Raw genomic sequence first — 19,316 nt, forward strand, 5'->3', positions numbered from 1 at the left:
CATCCAGCAGATCCAGAAGACAGAGACAGGGGACAGACTGAAGCTGCCTTCAGTGCAAAGAGAAACGGTGTGCAACCTGCTGCTCTACCTCAACACACACAAGCCTATGGGGCCGGACGGAATCCACCTAAGAGTGCTGAGGGAGCTAGTGGAAGTGATCACTGAGACACTCTTCATGATCTGCCAGCAGTCCTGGCTCACCAGGGAGGTCCCAGAGGACATACTAATGTGACACCTATCTACAAGAAAGGGCAGAAGGATGATCCTGGGAGCTACAGGCCTGTCAGCCTGACCTTGGTGCCGTGGAAGCTTATGGAACAGATTGTCCTTAACACCATCCTGCGGCACATACAGGATAACCAAGGGTTGAGGTCCTGCCAACATGGCTTTATGATGAGCAGGTTGCATTTGCGCAATATGATATCCTTCATCCACTTAGTGGATGAGGGAAAGGCTGTAGATGTGTTCTTCCTGGAATTTAGTAAAGCCTTTGACACAGTCTCTCACAGCATCCTCCTAGAGAAACTGGCTTCCTGTGGCTTGGAGCTACTCTGTGATGGGTGAAAAACTGTCTGGGTGGCCAGGCTCAGAGAGTGGTAGTGAATGGAGTTAAATGCATTTAGTGGCTGGTCACCAGTAGTGTTCCGCAGGGCTTGGTGCTGGGACCTATTTTGTTTAACATCTTTATCAATGATCTGGATGAGGGGATTGAACGCACCCTCAGGAAATTTGCAGATGATCAGTGGGTTGGTTGTGTAGACATGCTTGAGGGTAGGAGGTCTTCAGAGGGACCTGGACAGGCTGGAGCAATGGACTGAGGCCAATTGTATGAGGTTCAACAAGGCCAAGTGCTGGGTTCTGCGCTTGGGCCACAACAACCCCATGTAATGCTACAGGCTTTGGACAGAGAGGCTGGAAAGTTGCCTAGGGGAAAAGGACCTGGAAGTGTTGATTGACAGCTGGCTGAATATGAGCCAGCAGTGTGCCCAGATGGCCAAGAAGGCCAATGGCTTTCAGGCTTGTATCAGAAATATTATGACCAGCAGGACCAAGGAGGTGATTGTCCCCTTGTATTCAACTGTGGTGAGGCTGCACCTGAAATACTGTGTCCAGTTCTGGGCCACTCACTACAAGAAGGACATGGAGATGATGGAGCATGTCCAGAAACAGACAATGAAGCTAGTGAAGGGTCTGGAGAAGAGGTGTCATGAGGAGTGGCTGAAGGAGCTGGGGATGTTTAGCCTATAGGAGAGGAGGCTGTGAGGAGATATGATCACTCTCTACAGCTACCTGAAAGAAGGTTGCAGCAAGGTGGGGGCTAATCTCGTCTCTCTGGTCATGAATGATAGGACATGAGGATATGGGTTTAAGTTGCAACAGGGGAGGTTTAGATTGGAGATTAAGGAGGTGGTGGAGTCACCATCCGCAGAGACATTGAAAAGATGTGTAGATGAGATATTGAGAAGTCTGATTTAGTTTAGTTATTGGCTTGGCAATGTGCGGTTAGTGGTTGGACTCAATGATCTTAAAGGTCTTTTCCAACCTTAAAGATTCTATGATATAAAAAACCCTTATAACATTGACTTAGCTTGGAAAAGATGAAGACAATGCGTCCCAAGCTTGGATGTTGGTGTCTGGTGGGATTTTTGCTTTGTGTATGTTGTTTTTGTGAAGACTGGAAAGAGTTTTGGGGTTGTGTAGTAGTGTGCATTTTATAGCACATTTAAATGTCTATAACATAAATAGCTTTACCATCAGAAGGCATAAATGTCAGACTGTTGACACATTATAAAGACACAAATGGAATATAGCCTGGCAGACTGGTACTAGTTTTGAGATTTAATAGTACATCTGTATCATTTATCCCAGTGGGAAATTGCACAGGATGTTGCCTTGTAATTTTTTACTACTGTATAATAAAACGTAACCATAATAAATGATGTCTAAGCAAGTAATGCAGCATATTCTGGATTTTGTCCAGTGTATCTTTACCCCTTACCTCAGATTAGCTTTGCCCCCCCAACTTAAGGCAATGTGTGATTTTGACTGGATACAAATTGAATATGGCTCTCCTTAATATGTTACATACATATCTACAGAGAAAGAGACACTCCTGTGCCAAATGCATCCCAACTCTTAATTAGCTGAAGTTAGCAATGTACTGGTTCATTTGCCTTTAAATCACTCACATCCCAAGTTGAACTGTGCTTGAAAGGTTCTGTTCTGCATTTGTACACTTCAAGAGTGTCTTTGCAGGTTGATTGCTTTCACAAATGTTCTTACTGTGATACAGTGTTTTGTACAAGTAGCCTTTTAATAAAAACTTGAGCAACGATATTTAATCAAAGCATTATCAGACTCATGCAAATTGAGAGCAGGGATTTGTTGGGTTTCTATTGGTTGGATTTAACTCATCGCATATTCCCTTCCTGATGATTAATAGGGCATCTTGCACACCTTTTAGCATGCTCAGGAAGAGCTCTGTTGTACTTTGATGTCAGTCCTCCTTTAGCTGCAGTGTCTGGGCTGTCGCATTGCTGCAGGCTATGATTTTTTATTGAAGCCATGAGAACTCTGAGAAAGGACTCAGCATCCATTTAGGCACTTCTGCAGGGGCCCGATAATGCAGAAGGGCTCTCCGTGTGCTTTGTAACTTCTGGCCCACGATGTTGCAAACGAAGAAAACATTATGAAAACATATGAAAACATTATTCTGTGCATATGAGAGTACTGCACATTTGTAAAAAGACGATTACCATAGAAATGAGGGAGACTTTTGGTTCAACAGACTGTGTCATTTCCTTGATTTTCCTTTTAATTAGGATTAATCATAGAATCATAGAATGGTAGGGTTGGAAGGGACCTTTAGAGATCATATAGTCCAACCCCCCTGCAGAAGCAGGTCAACCTAGATAAAGTCGCAAAGGAACATGTCCAGGTGGGTCTTAAAGACCTCCAGGGAAGGAGACTCCATCACTCTCACAGTAAAATAGTTTTTTCTTACATTTAAATCAGTTTTATCTCCTAAGGTCTTTGCAGGGAATTTACATGAAACAGAAGACTTTGATCAGCGGTGTGCCAGTATAATAGCTCCTACTTGAAGAAATTCAGCTGTGGCAAATATAGCCAGGATTAGATTTGGCAGGACTCCAGGCTCCCTTCTCCTCTCACATTAAATGCCTTGCTGCTGCAGGGAGCCCTCTGGGTCTTCCAATACCAAGGCCCGGGTTTTGTATAGGTTCCTGGTTGTTGCTTCTGAAACTGTTTGAGACCAGTATATTGCTTGGAAAGAGATCCCTAGGATGCCAGTTTGAAATAATGGCTACTTTCTACTCCAAAGAGAGGCAGAGAAAGTCTTGTTTAACCCCAGCAGCCACCAGTACTGGCATCTGGGAGTTAGAGCGGATTGACACAAAATGAAACTGACCTTCTCCTGAAACTCAGTATATTTCACAGAAGTGTATATCGGTTTGGATGGAGTTTCAGAGGTTCTGTTTAATATGTTAGAAGTGGAAAACGAGGGAAAGGAGCCAGGTGGTTATATAGGAAGGAGCGCACCATCCCAGCGGCCTTGTAGGGGAAGCTGCAAGGTTTTAAGTGCACGTTCTGCATGATCCATAACAGAAACATGACTCCAACACTCCTTAGGTGAGTGTTGCTGTCCTAGTATTGGGCTATGTCCTTGATCTTTTTTGGGAGAAGGGGTGCCCTATTTTTACATCTTTGTGAAGTCTCTCATCCCACCAAGAAAAAAATAACCTTTGAAAATTGTTAGAAAATCTTTCTGGTTTAGTTGCTAGATGTAATTTATGAGCAGACAAATTTAATCTTGGAAATTAGAGTAGTTTCTAGCATAATGAGCATTTTATTAGTATTGTTTTTCTTTATCTAAAATAAATGCCTTGGTATGAAAACTTCCATGTAACCTGTAGGTGAAAATTTAGCTTTCAGATTGTTTCCTGAGTGGAAAGGATGTGATTGTTCCAGGATATATGAAATGTAAATGTTTTCCTATTAATTACTGGAGAACAACATACCATCCAAGTGGGCCTTAAAACAGTAAGTGTCAAGAGTGGGATTTAAGCTTCTTGTACACTCAAGTAACAAATTTGAAAGCCATTAGGGATATGAAGAAGAAAACAGCGACAACGTGAAAAACGCTGAAGGGAAAATCCTACTGAAAGCCCAGAAAGCTGTTCCTGTTACACAGAAGTGTTAAAATGAGAGCAGGCTACCCCTCTCCCCCAGATCATTCATCTGTTATGTCTGTGATGTATTTAGACTGAATCCTTTCCCAGATGCTGTGGTTGCAGGGGAAATTAATAGGATTTTACCATTTGCTTTGAGGAAAAGAGTACTGGACTTTGTCTTGCTGTCTTTGGCAGGAAGGAGCAAGGGCTTTCTTGACTACTCTCTTTAAATATTGCATCTTTTCAAGCTTTTTTTGCCAGGTAGCCTAATTTGTGTTAGTGCAATATACCATGTTGGAAAATTACAGAGGTTAATGTACAGCACTATGATACACAACCGTAATGGTAGAGTCTAATGTTTTTTAAATTGTGAACCAAAGGCATTTGTTATACGAGTTGCTGTGAACTGCCTGCAATTTTATGCGTGAAGTTGTTTCCAAAGACTAAAAGCTTCACTCAGTTTGCACGCTCATGCTTTGTTCTTTCTGTGTACAAAGCACAACAGAAGCACTCTCTGCTGATGAGTTGTATGGCAGGAAGTTTTATTAGATGCCAGTTATACTGTCTTGAAAAGATTTTTCTAGTAATCAGTGAAAATTATATGCAATTTATGGTGTCATAACTAGGATAGGTAGTTAGAAATCTAACCTTTTGCGATACCACTAGTTCCATATGGACATTTTTAAGTATCTAAAACACATATGAATGACGCAGGAGTTTTTTACTTTAAATGTTACTGTAGAGATTTGGCAGTACGTAATCTCATTAAAATATAAGAGTACAAGATAAAATGGTCCATTTGCAATTATAGTTATGTATACTGAGATTGACCATTCTTTTAAAAAATTGGAAGTACAAGGTGGCAAAGGGCACTTGAACAATCACTCTTTGTTGAAAGCATTGATGGAAGAATAAAAAAATGGAGGGATATCGATTTGTCAATGTGTGTAAAAAGAAGTATGAGTAGCACTTCTTTGGAAGGTGAAGGGAAGGTAACTCTTTCGTTGGCATGGTTAGCTTTGCTTGGAGAGCCACCACAAAAATACATGGTCAAACACGGAGCAGCAAGTAACGCTGTGAGCTTCTTACTTGCTCTTAACATTTGTTAAATAAAGTGTATTAGTTTATAATCTTAGTATTGGAGAGTTAGCATGGTCTCATGAGTAGAGGAGACTAGTTTTTATAGAGGAGGATGTTTTTTCTGCTAGCTCTGTTGGTGTCCTGCTGTTTGACCTTGAGAAACTAGTTTTTTGTCTTCATGCCTGCCTTTCTGCTGTTCCTTGATTGCCTTGTCTCCTTGGAGGATGCATTGTGTTCTGTGAACAATGAAGTATGAGCCTAGCCTAAGCCTCTAGGGGCATCTCTAACACAAATTACAATTGTTAGCTTTAATCACTTTCATCAAAAGAGCTTGGTAATGGAGGATGGCAATGTGCGGAATTTGGAGAGATCTGTAGGGTGCATGTTAATTAAGTCACTGTAGGTGAAAGTTGCTGATTTGGTTTCATAGTGCTGATGCAGAGATGCTAATGGCCAGGAGCAATGCTGTGCTGCTCCACATGGGTTTTCATCTCCAAAAGCACAACATCAGGTGCTCACTCCTCTACTTGAACAGAGACATGAATGAGGGATGCTTGATATGTTTTAGAAGCAAGGCTTTTTCACAAGCCTTCCACTTGTTGCCTAAACTGTTGTGTGGGTTTTTGTGGGTCTCTCTCTCTGCCTTGAACATTAATGACTGAAGTTGGACTCCTTGGCTTTTTGCAGTGAAGACAGCTGCTCAAGGATGAGCCATCTTGTCTTGATGTATTTTTCTCTCAGCCTTTGCTGTTGCTGAACAGAAAGTGTTTATCATTGCTGTCCCTAATAGCAGCTGCTGTTTTGGCATGGAGTTGCAGCAGCACACAGGTTTGCAGATTAATTGCTCTTATTCTGGCATCTAGTCATGCGGAGCAGTATGCCCTTGTCCTATTTGTATGGGTGCATTACCATAGCAGAGGATTTAGAAATACTTAGCCATATGAACACCAGCAGTCAGATTAGTAAGAGTGGGCTGTGTTGGAAGTATCTATATTACTCGTTTAGCAGTAGTTTCTGTAGGTAACATGGGATGAAGCAAGGGAGACAGGATGTCTTCCCTCTCTTTATTAGCACCTTAAGTGAAAACACTTGCCAGATTGTCCATGCAGAATACAACTGGGGAAGAACTGGTTAAGAAAAAACAAATGCTTTCTGAGAAGTACTGCAGGTTCTAGAGTTAGTTGAAAGGTGTGGAAAGCAGTAAGAGAAAATAAAAATGAGCTTCCCTTGCATATGGGGCAGGTGCTGTGCTGCTGTGAGAATTAACAGGAGACACAGGGAAGGCAATGTCTCTTTCTGACATGTGTTTGTTCTTTTAGGACAAACACCAAATCTTTGTACTTCCTGCAGTGTACCTGCTGCTATTGAGTGCCGAGTCTCCAGCAAGTATTTTGCAAGATCTTTTCTGTGCAGCTATCCCTGTGTTGTTTCCTTCTTATTTTAATAAGAATTCCCCAAACTACATTTGAAATCTGCATAGAAATAGCATAAGGCAGAGGTAAGCTCAGGGTTATACATTTGGCATTTGGAGAGGGAAGGTGAGAAAGATTTACCAGTCAGTACACTCTCATTATGATAAAATAAAGGTGAGCTGGGAGGAAAGCATGTGCTGAATCCTACAATGACACAGAAGAGCCGTAAACCACTGTGTTGTGCTATCTCTAGCCCTTTCAGCTCCAAACAGAAGTGAAATCTGGGGTATCGTAAATGAAACAACTTGTTTTAATTTCATTTAAAAAACTGTTGCAAGGTAATAGGGCAACAAACATTAACTTCTTCAGACTAGGCAAACCACCATTTCTCTGCTCTATACTGCTGCCATCAAATAAATTATTCTCCAAAGGCTTCTTGGAACCCGGTGGAGGTTTTGCTATAAAACACAAGCATAGTAGTCTAAATAAATGGCATTTTCCCTGGAAAATAGAGTATATGGATGCCCACATGAGGTGTTGCCTGGTCTGTTCAGGTTGTAAAAGTGTTTTTTCTTACTGAAACTGTATCTATTTGATCAAAATTCAAGACCGAATGCAGCTAACATCTAGAGAGTTTTTCATTTGTACAGTGAGAAATAACAGCTGGTCTTACCCTGAGTTTGCCTCTAAATTTCTTAGATGGTCCACAACCTGTTTATTGCTTACCGAGGCAATTTTGCTGTCAGGCAACCTGGAATAGGTCCCTTTTTCTTCCCAAGTATCCATTATAGAGGAATGACTCAAAAAGTGGCACATGTGCTGGACTCTCAAGCCTTGTTTTAAGTTTTAATTTACTTGTCTGACTTCCAGGGTTACTGAATGCAAGAGATTGCTCCTTTAGTACATAAATAAGAGGAATTACGCATAGGGGACCAATGTCTCAGCCTCTTTCTTCTCATACTCTCGGAGGACTACTTGCCGAGGAGTGCACAGAGCTGGAGTGAAACTTTCCCTTTTGGCATCAGAGGTTAAAGTAAGACCGTTCTGGATCAGCAGACCTGTGAAACCAGAGCCCCAGGACCACTTTTTTTGGTCTGCAAAGTTTTTAAGGTATAAGATGGTGCAGGTGTGGGACCAGGGGAAAAGCTGTGCAATTCATGTTGGGAAAGGCATAAGGACCCCCTGCTGCATCTCAAGCAACTGAATCTTGTTTTAATCAGGCTTTAGAGTTTTTTTATTTTAACACTGTGATTCTTCTGTATTACTCCTTACAGGCTGCAGAAAATGAGCTGGGCTTGTAGTTAACGTTGGATTCGTGGCTATTTCCCTTTGTGTGGGTTTAATTTATTTTGTTAATTGTTTAATTGTGATGGGATGAGGTCATCCAGCTTGGCTCTGGCAAAGCTAATTCTTGGAGAAGTTTCATCTGTAGCAATCCTAAATGTACAAAGCAATTTTTCATGTGTAATTAATCCTAATAAAACCAACACTTCTGGGAGACTGACCTGGATCCATGCATTTCATACTTTTGTCATTGTTACATTTATCATCTAACACTAAAGAAAACAGAGGAAATTTAAGATGTAACTGCTGAGGAAAAGATATTAACATCCTTGCAATCATAATTTGTTTTGTGCCTTTCAAACTAGATATTTCTTTGTTATTATGGTGCAGCAACATCTAAAAATCCACAATAGTTGATCCAGATCACATTGGAGTCTGTTATGGCAGAGGTACAGGTGTACTTGCACATGTGTTCAATAACTATTTGTATCTCTGAGGGGTTTTATTTAGAATTAAGAGCGATAATCTCTGCTGATTTTTCATCCAACCGTTGTTGGTTATGTGCTAGTTCTGTCTTCTTATATAGAGATGTGCTTCATAGAGATGAAAAGTTCTACGGGCATTTTAAAATCAGATCCGTTGACCAAAACCAGTTGTTCATTGCTGGATCTTCTGGTATGTGTAAAGCAGAAAACTCATAAGTGTCACTAGTAAGTCCTCAGATGCAAATTTTGTTTATAATTTTTTTCTTTTTCTTTGCAGAAATGCTGAATTTGATACTCTGCAAAAAAAACCACATTTGGATTTTAGCACCTGAAGAGCAAGAAAAGGTAGTTACTGGACCATATAATCTAGCCTCATTTGTTATCTGTAGTAAAATATTAAACTTCTTGATGTGATCATGTTGCATGAACCTGCACTGTCTCAGCATGTGGGGTTTTCTGTATTTTCAGTTATGCTGGTGTGGTTGTTTTTTGAGAATATTCCTTTATGGAAAGGGAGCAGGGGAACAAAAGCAGCAGAACATGATAGTGCCAGAGCAAAATGATAGGGAGTTGCACACTGGTAATTTTTTCAGTGCATGTAGAAGGGAAAAAGGTAAAATGGGCAGGGGAGGAAATTGAAGTTTACATATGCCAATAGAATAGAGTATGGGCTTCCCTATACTTGCAAGACTGTTTAGCACACCCTTGCAGCATTGTGGGCAAGTATTGAGAGAGGTTCAGTGTTCAGCAGTGTTACAGCAGCCTCCTCATGTTTCGGTGACTGAGTTACATGTTGGGTCGTGCACCCTGCTCCAGAGGTTGTGAGCTGCTGCCTGCAAGCTTGCCTCTTGCAATTGTGTCTTTTGATCCTCTTGGGCTGTGATATTTTGCTTGGGCAATACAGCTTGACGGGGCTGTGGCTCAGTGGCTGGTGTTAAACAAAATGCTGTTCATCAAACTTTCATGAGCCACTTTGCCAGGGGCTGCATCTTGAAAGACTTGACTTCAAAAAGCAGTGAGGAAAGCTATGCTGTTCTATACTGCTGCCTTCTCCTGTATTTTCTTCCACCTTATTGTCCAAGGCTGAGAAGTGATCACGTTGTGTAATTTTGTGGGACCTTGTGTGATTTTGCACTTTGCTCCTTTCTGGATAGAAGAGATGTAGAAGATGGGCAAGGAGAGTGTGGCCATATTGAAGAAGTACCAGCTTCAGCTAGTACATCCTTCCAGCTGTACGCTGCTCCAGAGGAGAAATCAGGACATCATGTCAACCTTAAAGCCTGGGCATGGCTTCATTATTACTGTGGATAACCCAGAGGAATCTACATGAGCTGGGCCTTTTAGTTAGTTTTTTTATAGATAGGAGATGTCACAGGGGTCAGGAAAGCTCTATATGAACACGTAACTTGTTCTTCTGAGACACTCCATTTCATTGCTTGGGTTTGAAATATGCATATGACAGCTTGTGTTCACTACAGCTGCAGTGCCATACTGCTGATAATTAGTACATGTGTTTTAGAGGCAGCATGTAAGCAAAGATGACAGACGCAAACAAATCACAGGGCAGGCCAAAGCTGCCTTCTTCATGCATCAGCGTTGGAATTTGCTGGAAACTTGTCTTCCCAACCTACAAATGGAAGTGCCCTCTCAGTTTTTTCATGGTGGACTCTGCCTGCAACAACTGAATGCAGAATTATGACAGGAGAGGAAGAATAGCAGATAGACGGAGAAGCTTGAGGAGCTTGTTAAAAATGTGTTAAACTTTTAGAGAACCACGTTCTCCTGCAGTCTGGGCTTGAAGTGTTTTGTACTAACCTTTGTGCAACTTCCATGTGCTAGCCAATGGGATTTGTTTTGCTGGATATTTCTGTTAAGATTTATGGTGTGATTTAAAAGTCTGCAAAGTCTTGCCAACTTATTTCTCTGCTCTGGGACTGTCATATTCAGGCACTTAATGTGTGTGAGAGATGTAGGGCAACTTTACTGAGGACTCAAACAACTCATTGCTTTGCATCTAAATTGGTTTATTCATGTCAAAAGAAAGATTGAAAAATATTATTTCTTTAAAATCATGAATTTACCAAGCGGAATTACGAAAGGTTGGTTTCAGTACTGTGCGGATTTCGGTAAGGTATGATGTGCTGGCAAAGAGAATGGCTGCATTGCGCTGATGGATTTCACTGGCATTTTACTGCTCTAAGAAGGTGAAATGTTAGTCTAAATTATCTGTGCATTTTAAAATTATCTCAATCAAATAATTTATTTATGCTTTTGATACAGTCATAAAGAGATCTTTTAAAAAAATCAGTATTTCTTTTTGCCAGTAAGAAACTAAAAATACTCCCAAGATTCATCATGGCTGAGTGCTTTCCAAAGACTTGGAATGAAACTACCTGTCTTTTAATGCGATGTGTCTCAAACAGGGAATTATTCCCACTGGGTTTCTTAAAAGCTGTAGACACTGTTTTAAAGCTTAAGCATAAGCAATGTTGTAAGTAGGTAAGGGTATATATGTAGCAAAGAAATGGCCTCTCACCTTGTTGTATTTGATCAATGTGTCATTTTTATCAGCTTTTCCTGTTCACTAAGGTCAGGTGGTTGCACACAATTTTTTTCTCATCCCATGAAAGGGCTCCCAGAGTCATTTAGCTGTGTTGACTGTAAGAGCAGGACAACCACAAGCTCTGTAATTCCTCCAGACTTCAGCAGCATCCTTTCATTTGGCACCATGTGGCACTAGGTTGGAGCAGCCAGGCTGGGGACATACTAGAGATTCTAGCTGCTCTGTGTGTGCACGGTCCCTTAGGAAAGGCTCTGCCCCATGTTACGGGAGAGATGACCTTGATGGGGATGTTCATCCCCATGAAATGATGGCTTTTTGGATGTGGAGTGGATTTCATGCTGTGCTGCTGTTAGCAGTGGTGACCAGGGTCTGAAGTTTCAAAAACTGAGGCTTTGCTTTTTTATTCTCTATGTGGCCAGACCAAAGTAAGAGTTCCTAAGGCTTAAGGACACAAGAAGCACTCTCTTCTTTTGTTCTTGGTGCCTTTTTTTTTTTTTTTTTAAATCAGCTGGCCTTGGCATTAGGATTTCTAATTAATTTAGAAACCACAGACAGTTGAAGAGAGTGAGCAATGTAATAATTAGGCCATGGGGCAGAGTAAAAGCACATCAATTATTCAGGCAGTTGCTGCTGCTTATTCTTTTCCTGGAGCTGGACTGGCTGTCAGTCTGTGTCAGTGATGCCACTAATGCCCTTCAGAATTTACATACATAAACAGTGGTCTTTTAAATCTGCACGAGGATAACTTGAGCATTTCCAACAATAGCTGTCAGTGATGTACTGTCTGGCAAGTGCTGGGGGCTCCAAATGGTATTTTTGGTGCCTAGTTCTCTTAAAATGCATCATCCCCTCTTCTTGTTTCCATGATGTCCCTTAGTACCATGGATACCACTGAGGCTGGACCCGCTGCAGTTGCTCTACAGGGATGATGGGCAGGAATCATCTAACTGCTCCTCGCTGCTGTGAATATTTAATGTACTGTACTTTGGTTTAACAATGGTAAAGTTTGAAGCTTTTCTCACTGCTTTTCTCGCTGCAAGGAACCAGATTCATGAGGCTGTGGTGATCATCTCACATGAGTGCACCACAAAGTCTAATGTTAGGCAAGCCACTCAGATTCCTGCATTGAACCAGCAAGGGGACTGAAAACTGGGGAACTTGTTGGAAATTTCTGCCAATGGACTAGAAGCGGATCACAGTCTTATTTTCCTGTCCGGCTAGCATGGTTATCGCTACTGCTGGAGGCAGCCACCTTGATTTTAAAAAGTGAACTAATTTATGAAGGTGACAAAATACAACGAGCTTTGCTATTTATGTGTCAGGTGGTTGAAATGACCAGTTTGGAAAACACTGGCTGCAATTAGCAGTGAAAAGCTTTCTGCTCTGGTCTGCATAGCCATTTATGAATCACTTCTTCCCATGGAAACTTTTAAATCTGTCTTTCTGGGGAGTCTGAGGAGAAACAGGTAAAATGGATTTAGTTTAATAGCTGTGGTTGTAACTTAAACAGTTAAAATGATATTAAGCAACTTTCTCCATTAGCATTTCATGTTGATCCTGATGATATAGCAGCTGAAGCTAAGACAGGGAATGTCATTAAATGGAGGAAACTAAACTCCATAGACATATGCTGTGGCTAAATAGGGCCTTCATTGCAGTGAGAACAAGAATGCAATTAGATGAAATATTTGTTTACAAAATCTAATTCCTGGGGAGTATCTTCTCAGATTGCTGCTTATATATCTTGGGCTGTTTTTTTTGCCAAGGCTTGCAGATTGACGGATTTTGCAAAGCTCAGCTGTAGCATGTACATAGAGGATAGGTCAAATGTTGCATAGTAAAGCTGAACCTAGTTGAATAGCAGAGACTAAGTTGCAGATGTGCCAGAGTTTATTTGTATATTCCCTTCATGTATTTTTCAGATTACAGTTAGATACAATAATAATTATTAGATGTTCCAGATCTTAAATGGTGTAGGGTGAAGAAAAGGTGGAATTTGTGCAGTTCTAAGTATTGCTATTGCTATATTCCTGTCCCCAACCTGGAGCCTAAACCAGAGAAATCACAAATTGGTTCCAACTGAGTGAGGGTGAACCTCTCCTAGGGTACCTGCAGGAAAAACCTTGTCCTCTTGCTTGATTGAGATATGTGGATATCCTCAGAAGGTGTCCACACTGCAAGTTGCATTCTGGGAATGCTGCTGCTTCTCAGGTTACAGGAGCCAATGAGAAACACAACTGCTGTAATCCAAATATTGGGGTTCGGTGGAGTGTTCAGTTAGGGTTTTTTTGGGGAGGGAGCACATGTATGTTTTGTTTGTTTGAGGTTTTTTGCTGTTAAATTAAGGCCAGAAGCGTGGTTGAAAGGTTATGTTTAAGTGAAGTAGGAGACAAGGAAAAACTATTGGAGGGAAATATAAACATGGTTTGTGGGAGCAGGATGAGAATAGTGATCTTGACTAGAGGAAAACATCTCACACCACTTTCAATACTGGCTATTAACGAAGGGTGAGGGCTTGGGCACTTCATTCTGTGCCTTCACATGTGTTGATTTTGTCTCTGTGTAGGGTTTGTGGAATGTGAAGGATCAGGCGCTTCAAGTCCATGTTGATTAAAACAAAATACCATGTATTAATTTTAAAGCATGCAATAAAACCTTGCTTTGTAAGCTGGGATATGGTGTGGCAGTATTTTATTAGCTCATTTTCTTCTTACTCTCTGTAATGATCTACTTTGCAGTTATTTCTTGCTGCTTCCGTGCAAATGAATGGTATGTCTGGACTTATCCATCAGGTGACATTGGCCAAGTAAGCATTTCCTGGACACATTTGCCTCTTGTGTGTAGTGGCAAACATTAAACAGTCACCAGAATAATACGATTTCCTCTCCATTTGCTGAATACAGGATATTAATAGAATAGTCTGTATAATCTGTTTGGCGATAGTCAAATGATAGCCATCATTTAACATTACATCATGTTAAATGATGGAGAACAGACTAATGAAGACCATCCTATTGATGGATAAAGATTAAAATTTACTAATCCAGCAGCAGTTGAAATAAAACAAAGCTGCCTTTGCCTAATCCTCAGAGTGGCAGATGACTCACAGGTGTGTCTATGCATGTTGTACCAAGCAGAAGTTCAAAGCAAGGGGGTGAGCTCAGGGCCTCTGTGAGAGGCAGCATTGGACTGCTGTAGAGGCTTTCCAGGCTGCAAGAGGTAAAGTCCAAAGTCTTTCAGATTTCTTATGCATTTCTTAACTTGTCACTTGTTAATGGGCTTGTTGGAGTGTTGTGGGTCTTGCGGCCTTGTGAGTGATGCTTCCCTAGTTGTGCTTCTCCTTCAGGCAAATAATCACAGGGGCTTGCTGCTTGAGAGGGGCTGCTCAGGGGATCCCTTGGGATTCAGTCCTAATATGCCATTTAAAAGGCTGTTTTTACAATGTCAACACTGGAAATGACAAATGCTTTCCTTAATTTGAGAGAAGTGTGTCTGATATTACATGGTTATATATGCCTTAGAGTCTATTCTCAAGGTAGTACATGGACCTATCTCCTGTGAAAGCTAACTGCACTTTTAGGAGAAGATCCTGCTAACTTTGTAAGATACAGTTATTTGTGTCTTAAATGTTGTTTTTTTTTTTTTTTTCTGAGATGAAAGATATCATGAAAGATGCCAAATCTTATTGAAAGGGCATTGTTCTTCCGTGTCTGTTACTCTCTCCCCATATCGAAACTGTTCTGGAAATTAAAAATATGTCATAAGTTTGAGGCAAACTGGTGTATTTGAAGACAGACAGCACTTAACTGAGATGTAGGGAAATCTATCGTGCAGATGGCTTGAGGGTCGTTGCAGATTTTAGATTTTTTTTCCTGTGGGATTGTCAGTAGAAAACAGCATTGCTATATACATTAAAGATATAGAAAACCCAGTGGAACAGAAGGCATCTTGGCTGTAGTATCTCTCTTTGATCCTGCTCTGCTGTGACTTTAGTAGCCACCCCAGGTGCTATCAAGACTTTTAGACTGATCAAAGGATTTATTGCCTGGATCTGCTTTGGGAGGGAGGAGAGCATCTGGGGCCAGGGTCACTTCCCCAGCATCGTCCTCTTCTTTGGCATACCATGATGCAGATCATGTCTGTTTCTGCTGTACCTCCACAGACAGTTACACCACCATTTAGAGATGGGCCTTGGGGTTTTGTACCAGCATGGTTTGAATTAAGTCTAATTTAGGCAAAGTTTTAAGAGCTCTCTCCCCTTTTTTTCCTATGCAAAAATAAATTGGTGAGTTTAAATGTACTGTGTCTGACTTGGAGGCATTTCCCTGTGGTTTATTGCTTTGCTTTTATTGATGGGCTGTGTGTGTTCTCACATAAACTAATTAATTTGAACTTGATGATTTGTTTCACTAAAGTTATTTACTTAGGAAGAAAGGCTGAATTAAGGGCTTTTTATAGGTGGAAAGTTTAGTTCCTACAGACTTCTTCAGATCTCAGTTCTGCTCCCTGCAAAGTTTGTAGACTCAGATAAAATGGCTTATGGCCAAGCTGGGAAGATGCAACCTGCCAAGTAGCTGTGGGGAAGAAAGAAGATACATTAAACTATAGGCAGCTTTTGAAAATTTTGAAGTGTCCTGCTGAAGCAAAACAGTAGACCTTTTGCAAAATGATCTGATTCTTCTTCTCAATTTCCAAAAATAAGAAGAAAATTGGAACAATCGATCCAGTTATATTAAAATATTAAGATATGCTAAGTAGAGCATTAGATATGTATTTTTCCACTATAAATATACCCCCAAGGAATCATTCTATTTTTAAGATGAACTTGGCATTATGATAATGTAAAAGAAGTCTATAATTCATAATTCCAATTGGAGGTGAAGAAATTTAACATGTCAACTTCTCTATTCATTACCTCAGCAGCCAAGACGAACAGGCTGTTCCTTCACCTTTGCTGTCAGTCATTTAGATAGACCAATTATGGATTCAGTTAAGAAATATATATCAAAAGAGATAATGCAGAAGAAGAAGGTTCAACATACCATTTTTTTTTTAAAGAACCAAACCCAAATCTGTAAGAGTACATTTAGTCCTATGTTGTGTGAGCTTCAAGGCCAAAACTCTTCAGCTATTACTCTGGTGTTTCTAGAGGTGTCATGTGGACTAAGTAGAGGAGTGGTTCTCTGGTGTTTCTGTGTTGGAAAAGAACTGGTGACAACTGACAGTCACTTCTTGTACCATTTAGAAACACTTACTGCCTGGTAGATTTTCTTTTTTTTTTTAAAGAGGAGGTGAAAGATAAAGTCCTGTATTGTTGTGAAAGATAAAGTCCTTGATTGTGCAGAACCATTCAGGAGTGCTGAGGAAAAAAGAAAGTGCATTCTTTCTGGAGTTTAGATTGCAATTAATTTTAAGCATGAGGGTTTGGAGATTTGAGCCTTGAGGTCTTCAGTACAGCACTTTTTAGCACTGAATTTAGAGGGGACTTTTTTCCTTTTAAGATGTAGGATATAATTGCATTGACTTCTGTTCCACCAGCACTAAATAGTCAATGTGCTCCAAAAAAAATCTGCAAAACTGGAAAATCAGATTACTTATTGAGATGCATAAATATACTCACAAATCTAGTAATCTTGTTTAAACCAGCAACATTGCTTTGGGGTAAGTTTATTATGACAAAATATACATGGCCAAACTTAAGTATAGTTAACCTAATATGATCAGACTGATTTGGAGCAGAGATAGGTCAACACTAAGTGCTTGTGAAAATCTCATCCCAGCTCTCTAGAGATTAAGGCCATGAGTGCAGAGCATCTTGCCTAAGTCAGACTGGAGAAGCAGAAGGGATGTTTCTCAGTGGAGAGAGGCTTCAGGTGGAAGGCAAGAGCATGAAACAAACTGGAGTGGTTCAAAAGATCTGCAGCCAGATGGGGAAATATTCGGCTTTGCCCAAGGCACAAGACTTGGAAATTAAGACGCTTTGTTGCATCCATGACTTTCTGCTACCAGCCATGTGTGTATATGGGCCAACTCCCTGTTTTTGGATTGGTAGGAGCATACTCTCCTCTCTTGCTTTGAGCAGTACTGCTGCACTGAGGAAGCACAGATAAAAAACTTGAGGTTGCTAGCCTGATTTCTCTTTGGATTTATTTTCTTTAAAAAAAGGGTTGTTGCAAAAGTAGCGTCCTTGGGATTTGTGACTCACTGGAATCTTGCAGTGTGGGAACTCATTTTTGGTGTAATAATTTCATTTTAGTACTATATTGAATTCACACGGTGAGGTTTGGTAGCAAGGTAGATGTTACAGGAGTGACTCCTGTGAGAAGTTTCCTTGGCTCCAGGCTGAACCTGTCTCTGGCCAAGGATGAGACAATGATAGGAAAATGGAGCAGAGAGAGGAGTGGGATGTCAGAGAAACAACTATGCAGACACCAAGGCCAGGGAAGAAGGAGGGAGAGGAGAGACACCCCTCCTGCCCCACATCCTGTGGTGAGATGGCAGCTATCCCTCTGCAACCCACAGAGAGCAGGGGAAGGACTCACACTGAAGAAGTTCATGGAGGACTGTCTCATGTGGAAGGGACCCCACACTTGAGCAGGGGAAGACTGTGAGCAGTCCATCCCCTGAGGAGGAAGGGGCAGCAGAGACCTTAGTTATGGACTTACTGCAACCCTTATTCCCTGCCCCCCTGTGCTGCTGCCAGGGGAGGAGGCAGAGATACAGAGAATAAAGTTGAGCCTGAGAAGAAGGTGATTTTAAGATTTGGTTTTATTTCTCATTATCCTGCTCTGATTTGGATGGTAGCAGATTAAATTTATTTTGGTTTCTTCCCCAAGTCAAGTCTGTTTTGCCCATGACCATAATTGGTGAGTGATTCCTGCCTGTCCTTGTCTCAACCCACAAGCTTTTTGTTGTTTTCTTTGTTCATCCCACAGTGAGGAAGGAGTGAGCGAGTGGCCACGTAGTTCTTTGTTGCTGTCTGGGCTTAAACCATGACAAATACCTAAAAGTCCAGTACTGTTTTAAGCATTCATCTCTTCTCTTGCATCTCTTATATACATGTACCTGTATATAAGAAAAAAAAACCCTGCAAATGCTCAAGTCAGAGGATAGAAAAGCAGCAGCAGGTTGAGTAAACAGATGGGTGGGCCAACATTAAGATCAGGATGGTTATGGTAAGCGTAATGTGCAGAAGTCACAGTGCATCAGCTGGCTAATCATTGCCAAATGATTTGTAGGCATCTCAGCAGAGATGAGTTTAAAGGAGGTTGGAAGGAGAACGGTGTCATGGCTCTGCAGATTTGTACTCCTCACTTGCGGAAAGACAGATTCTGGGAGAAGCATGAAGGTTATTACTTCAGTGCTGCTCTTCTACATTAATATATATATATATATATATATATATTATTCATTCTCGATATAATTTTTCTTATGTATTTTTCTTTCTTTTTAAAATTCTTTTTTTCTTCACCTTCTCTGCAGAATCTCTCTAATGAGGCAGAGTAATTGTGGGCCCAGATGCTGTGCTGCAATGCCATTTTTTAAACCAGCTGAGAATCTGGCCTGATATTTAGCAGTCACTTAATACTTTCATCTTCAAAGTACTGTGCAAACATTAATTAATTCTACTGGGGAGCAGAGAAGAAAGTGCTTCTGGAATAGTTATGTAGACTGCAAAGCTGAGAGAGATGGCAAAGACAATGTTGCTGGGTTTGGGAGATCTATTCTTACATACATGATTTGGCAAAGAGCCCCACACAAGTAGTTTAATGGGAGAGAAATCTTCTCTGGGTTTCTGTTTTGTTTTGTGTTTTTTTCCATTGAGTGGATGCTTAGTGTTTCCAATGGAAGAGGGTATTTCCCTGCTGCTTCTGCCCTGCTTAGGGAAATGAGTGACCTGGGGTTTCTGTGCCCACAGCCATCCCTTCAGGTGGGTTCAAGCTTGGAGAGACAATAACCTCAACAACCAGGAATAATGTTCTGTGGATGCTCTGTGCTGAGGCAGAGAGAGGCCATGCAGAAGTCAGGGCTGCAATTGCATGCTTTTTACTTGGAAAATGTAGAAGCTCCTGCGGCACATACAGATTTGGAGATGCACAGTGTTCTGCTCCGCCCTTGCAGCTCTTTGTGTATGCAAAACTGTTTTGCCCATGTGGACATTGGTTTTGGAAGGAGGGAGAAGGCACAGCGGAACTGCAAAAATGACTGAGAAAGCATTTCATCTGCTGTGGAGGACTCGGCAGCCTTTGACATGGACTGCAGTAACCTGTGATGGAGAGGAGGAGTGCTCGTACATCCCCTG

This window comes from Colius striatus, chromosome 3 (assembly GCF_028858725.1).
Source record: "Colius striatus isolate bColStr4 chromosome 3, bColStr4.1.hap1, whole genome shotgun sequence".
In the NCBI taxonomy this organism is placed as follows: Eukaryota; Metazoa; Chordata; class Aves; order Coliiformes; family Coliidae; genus Colius; species Colius striatus.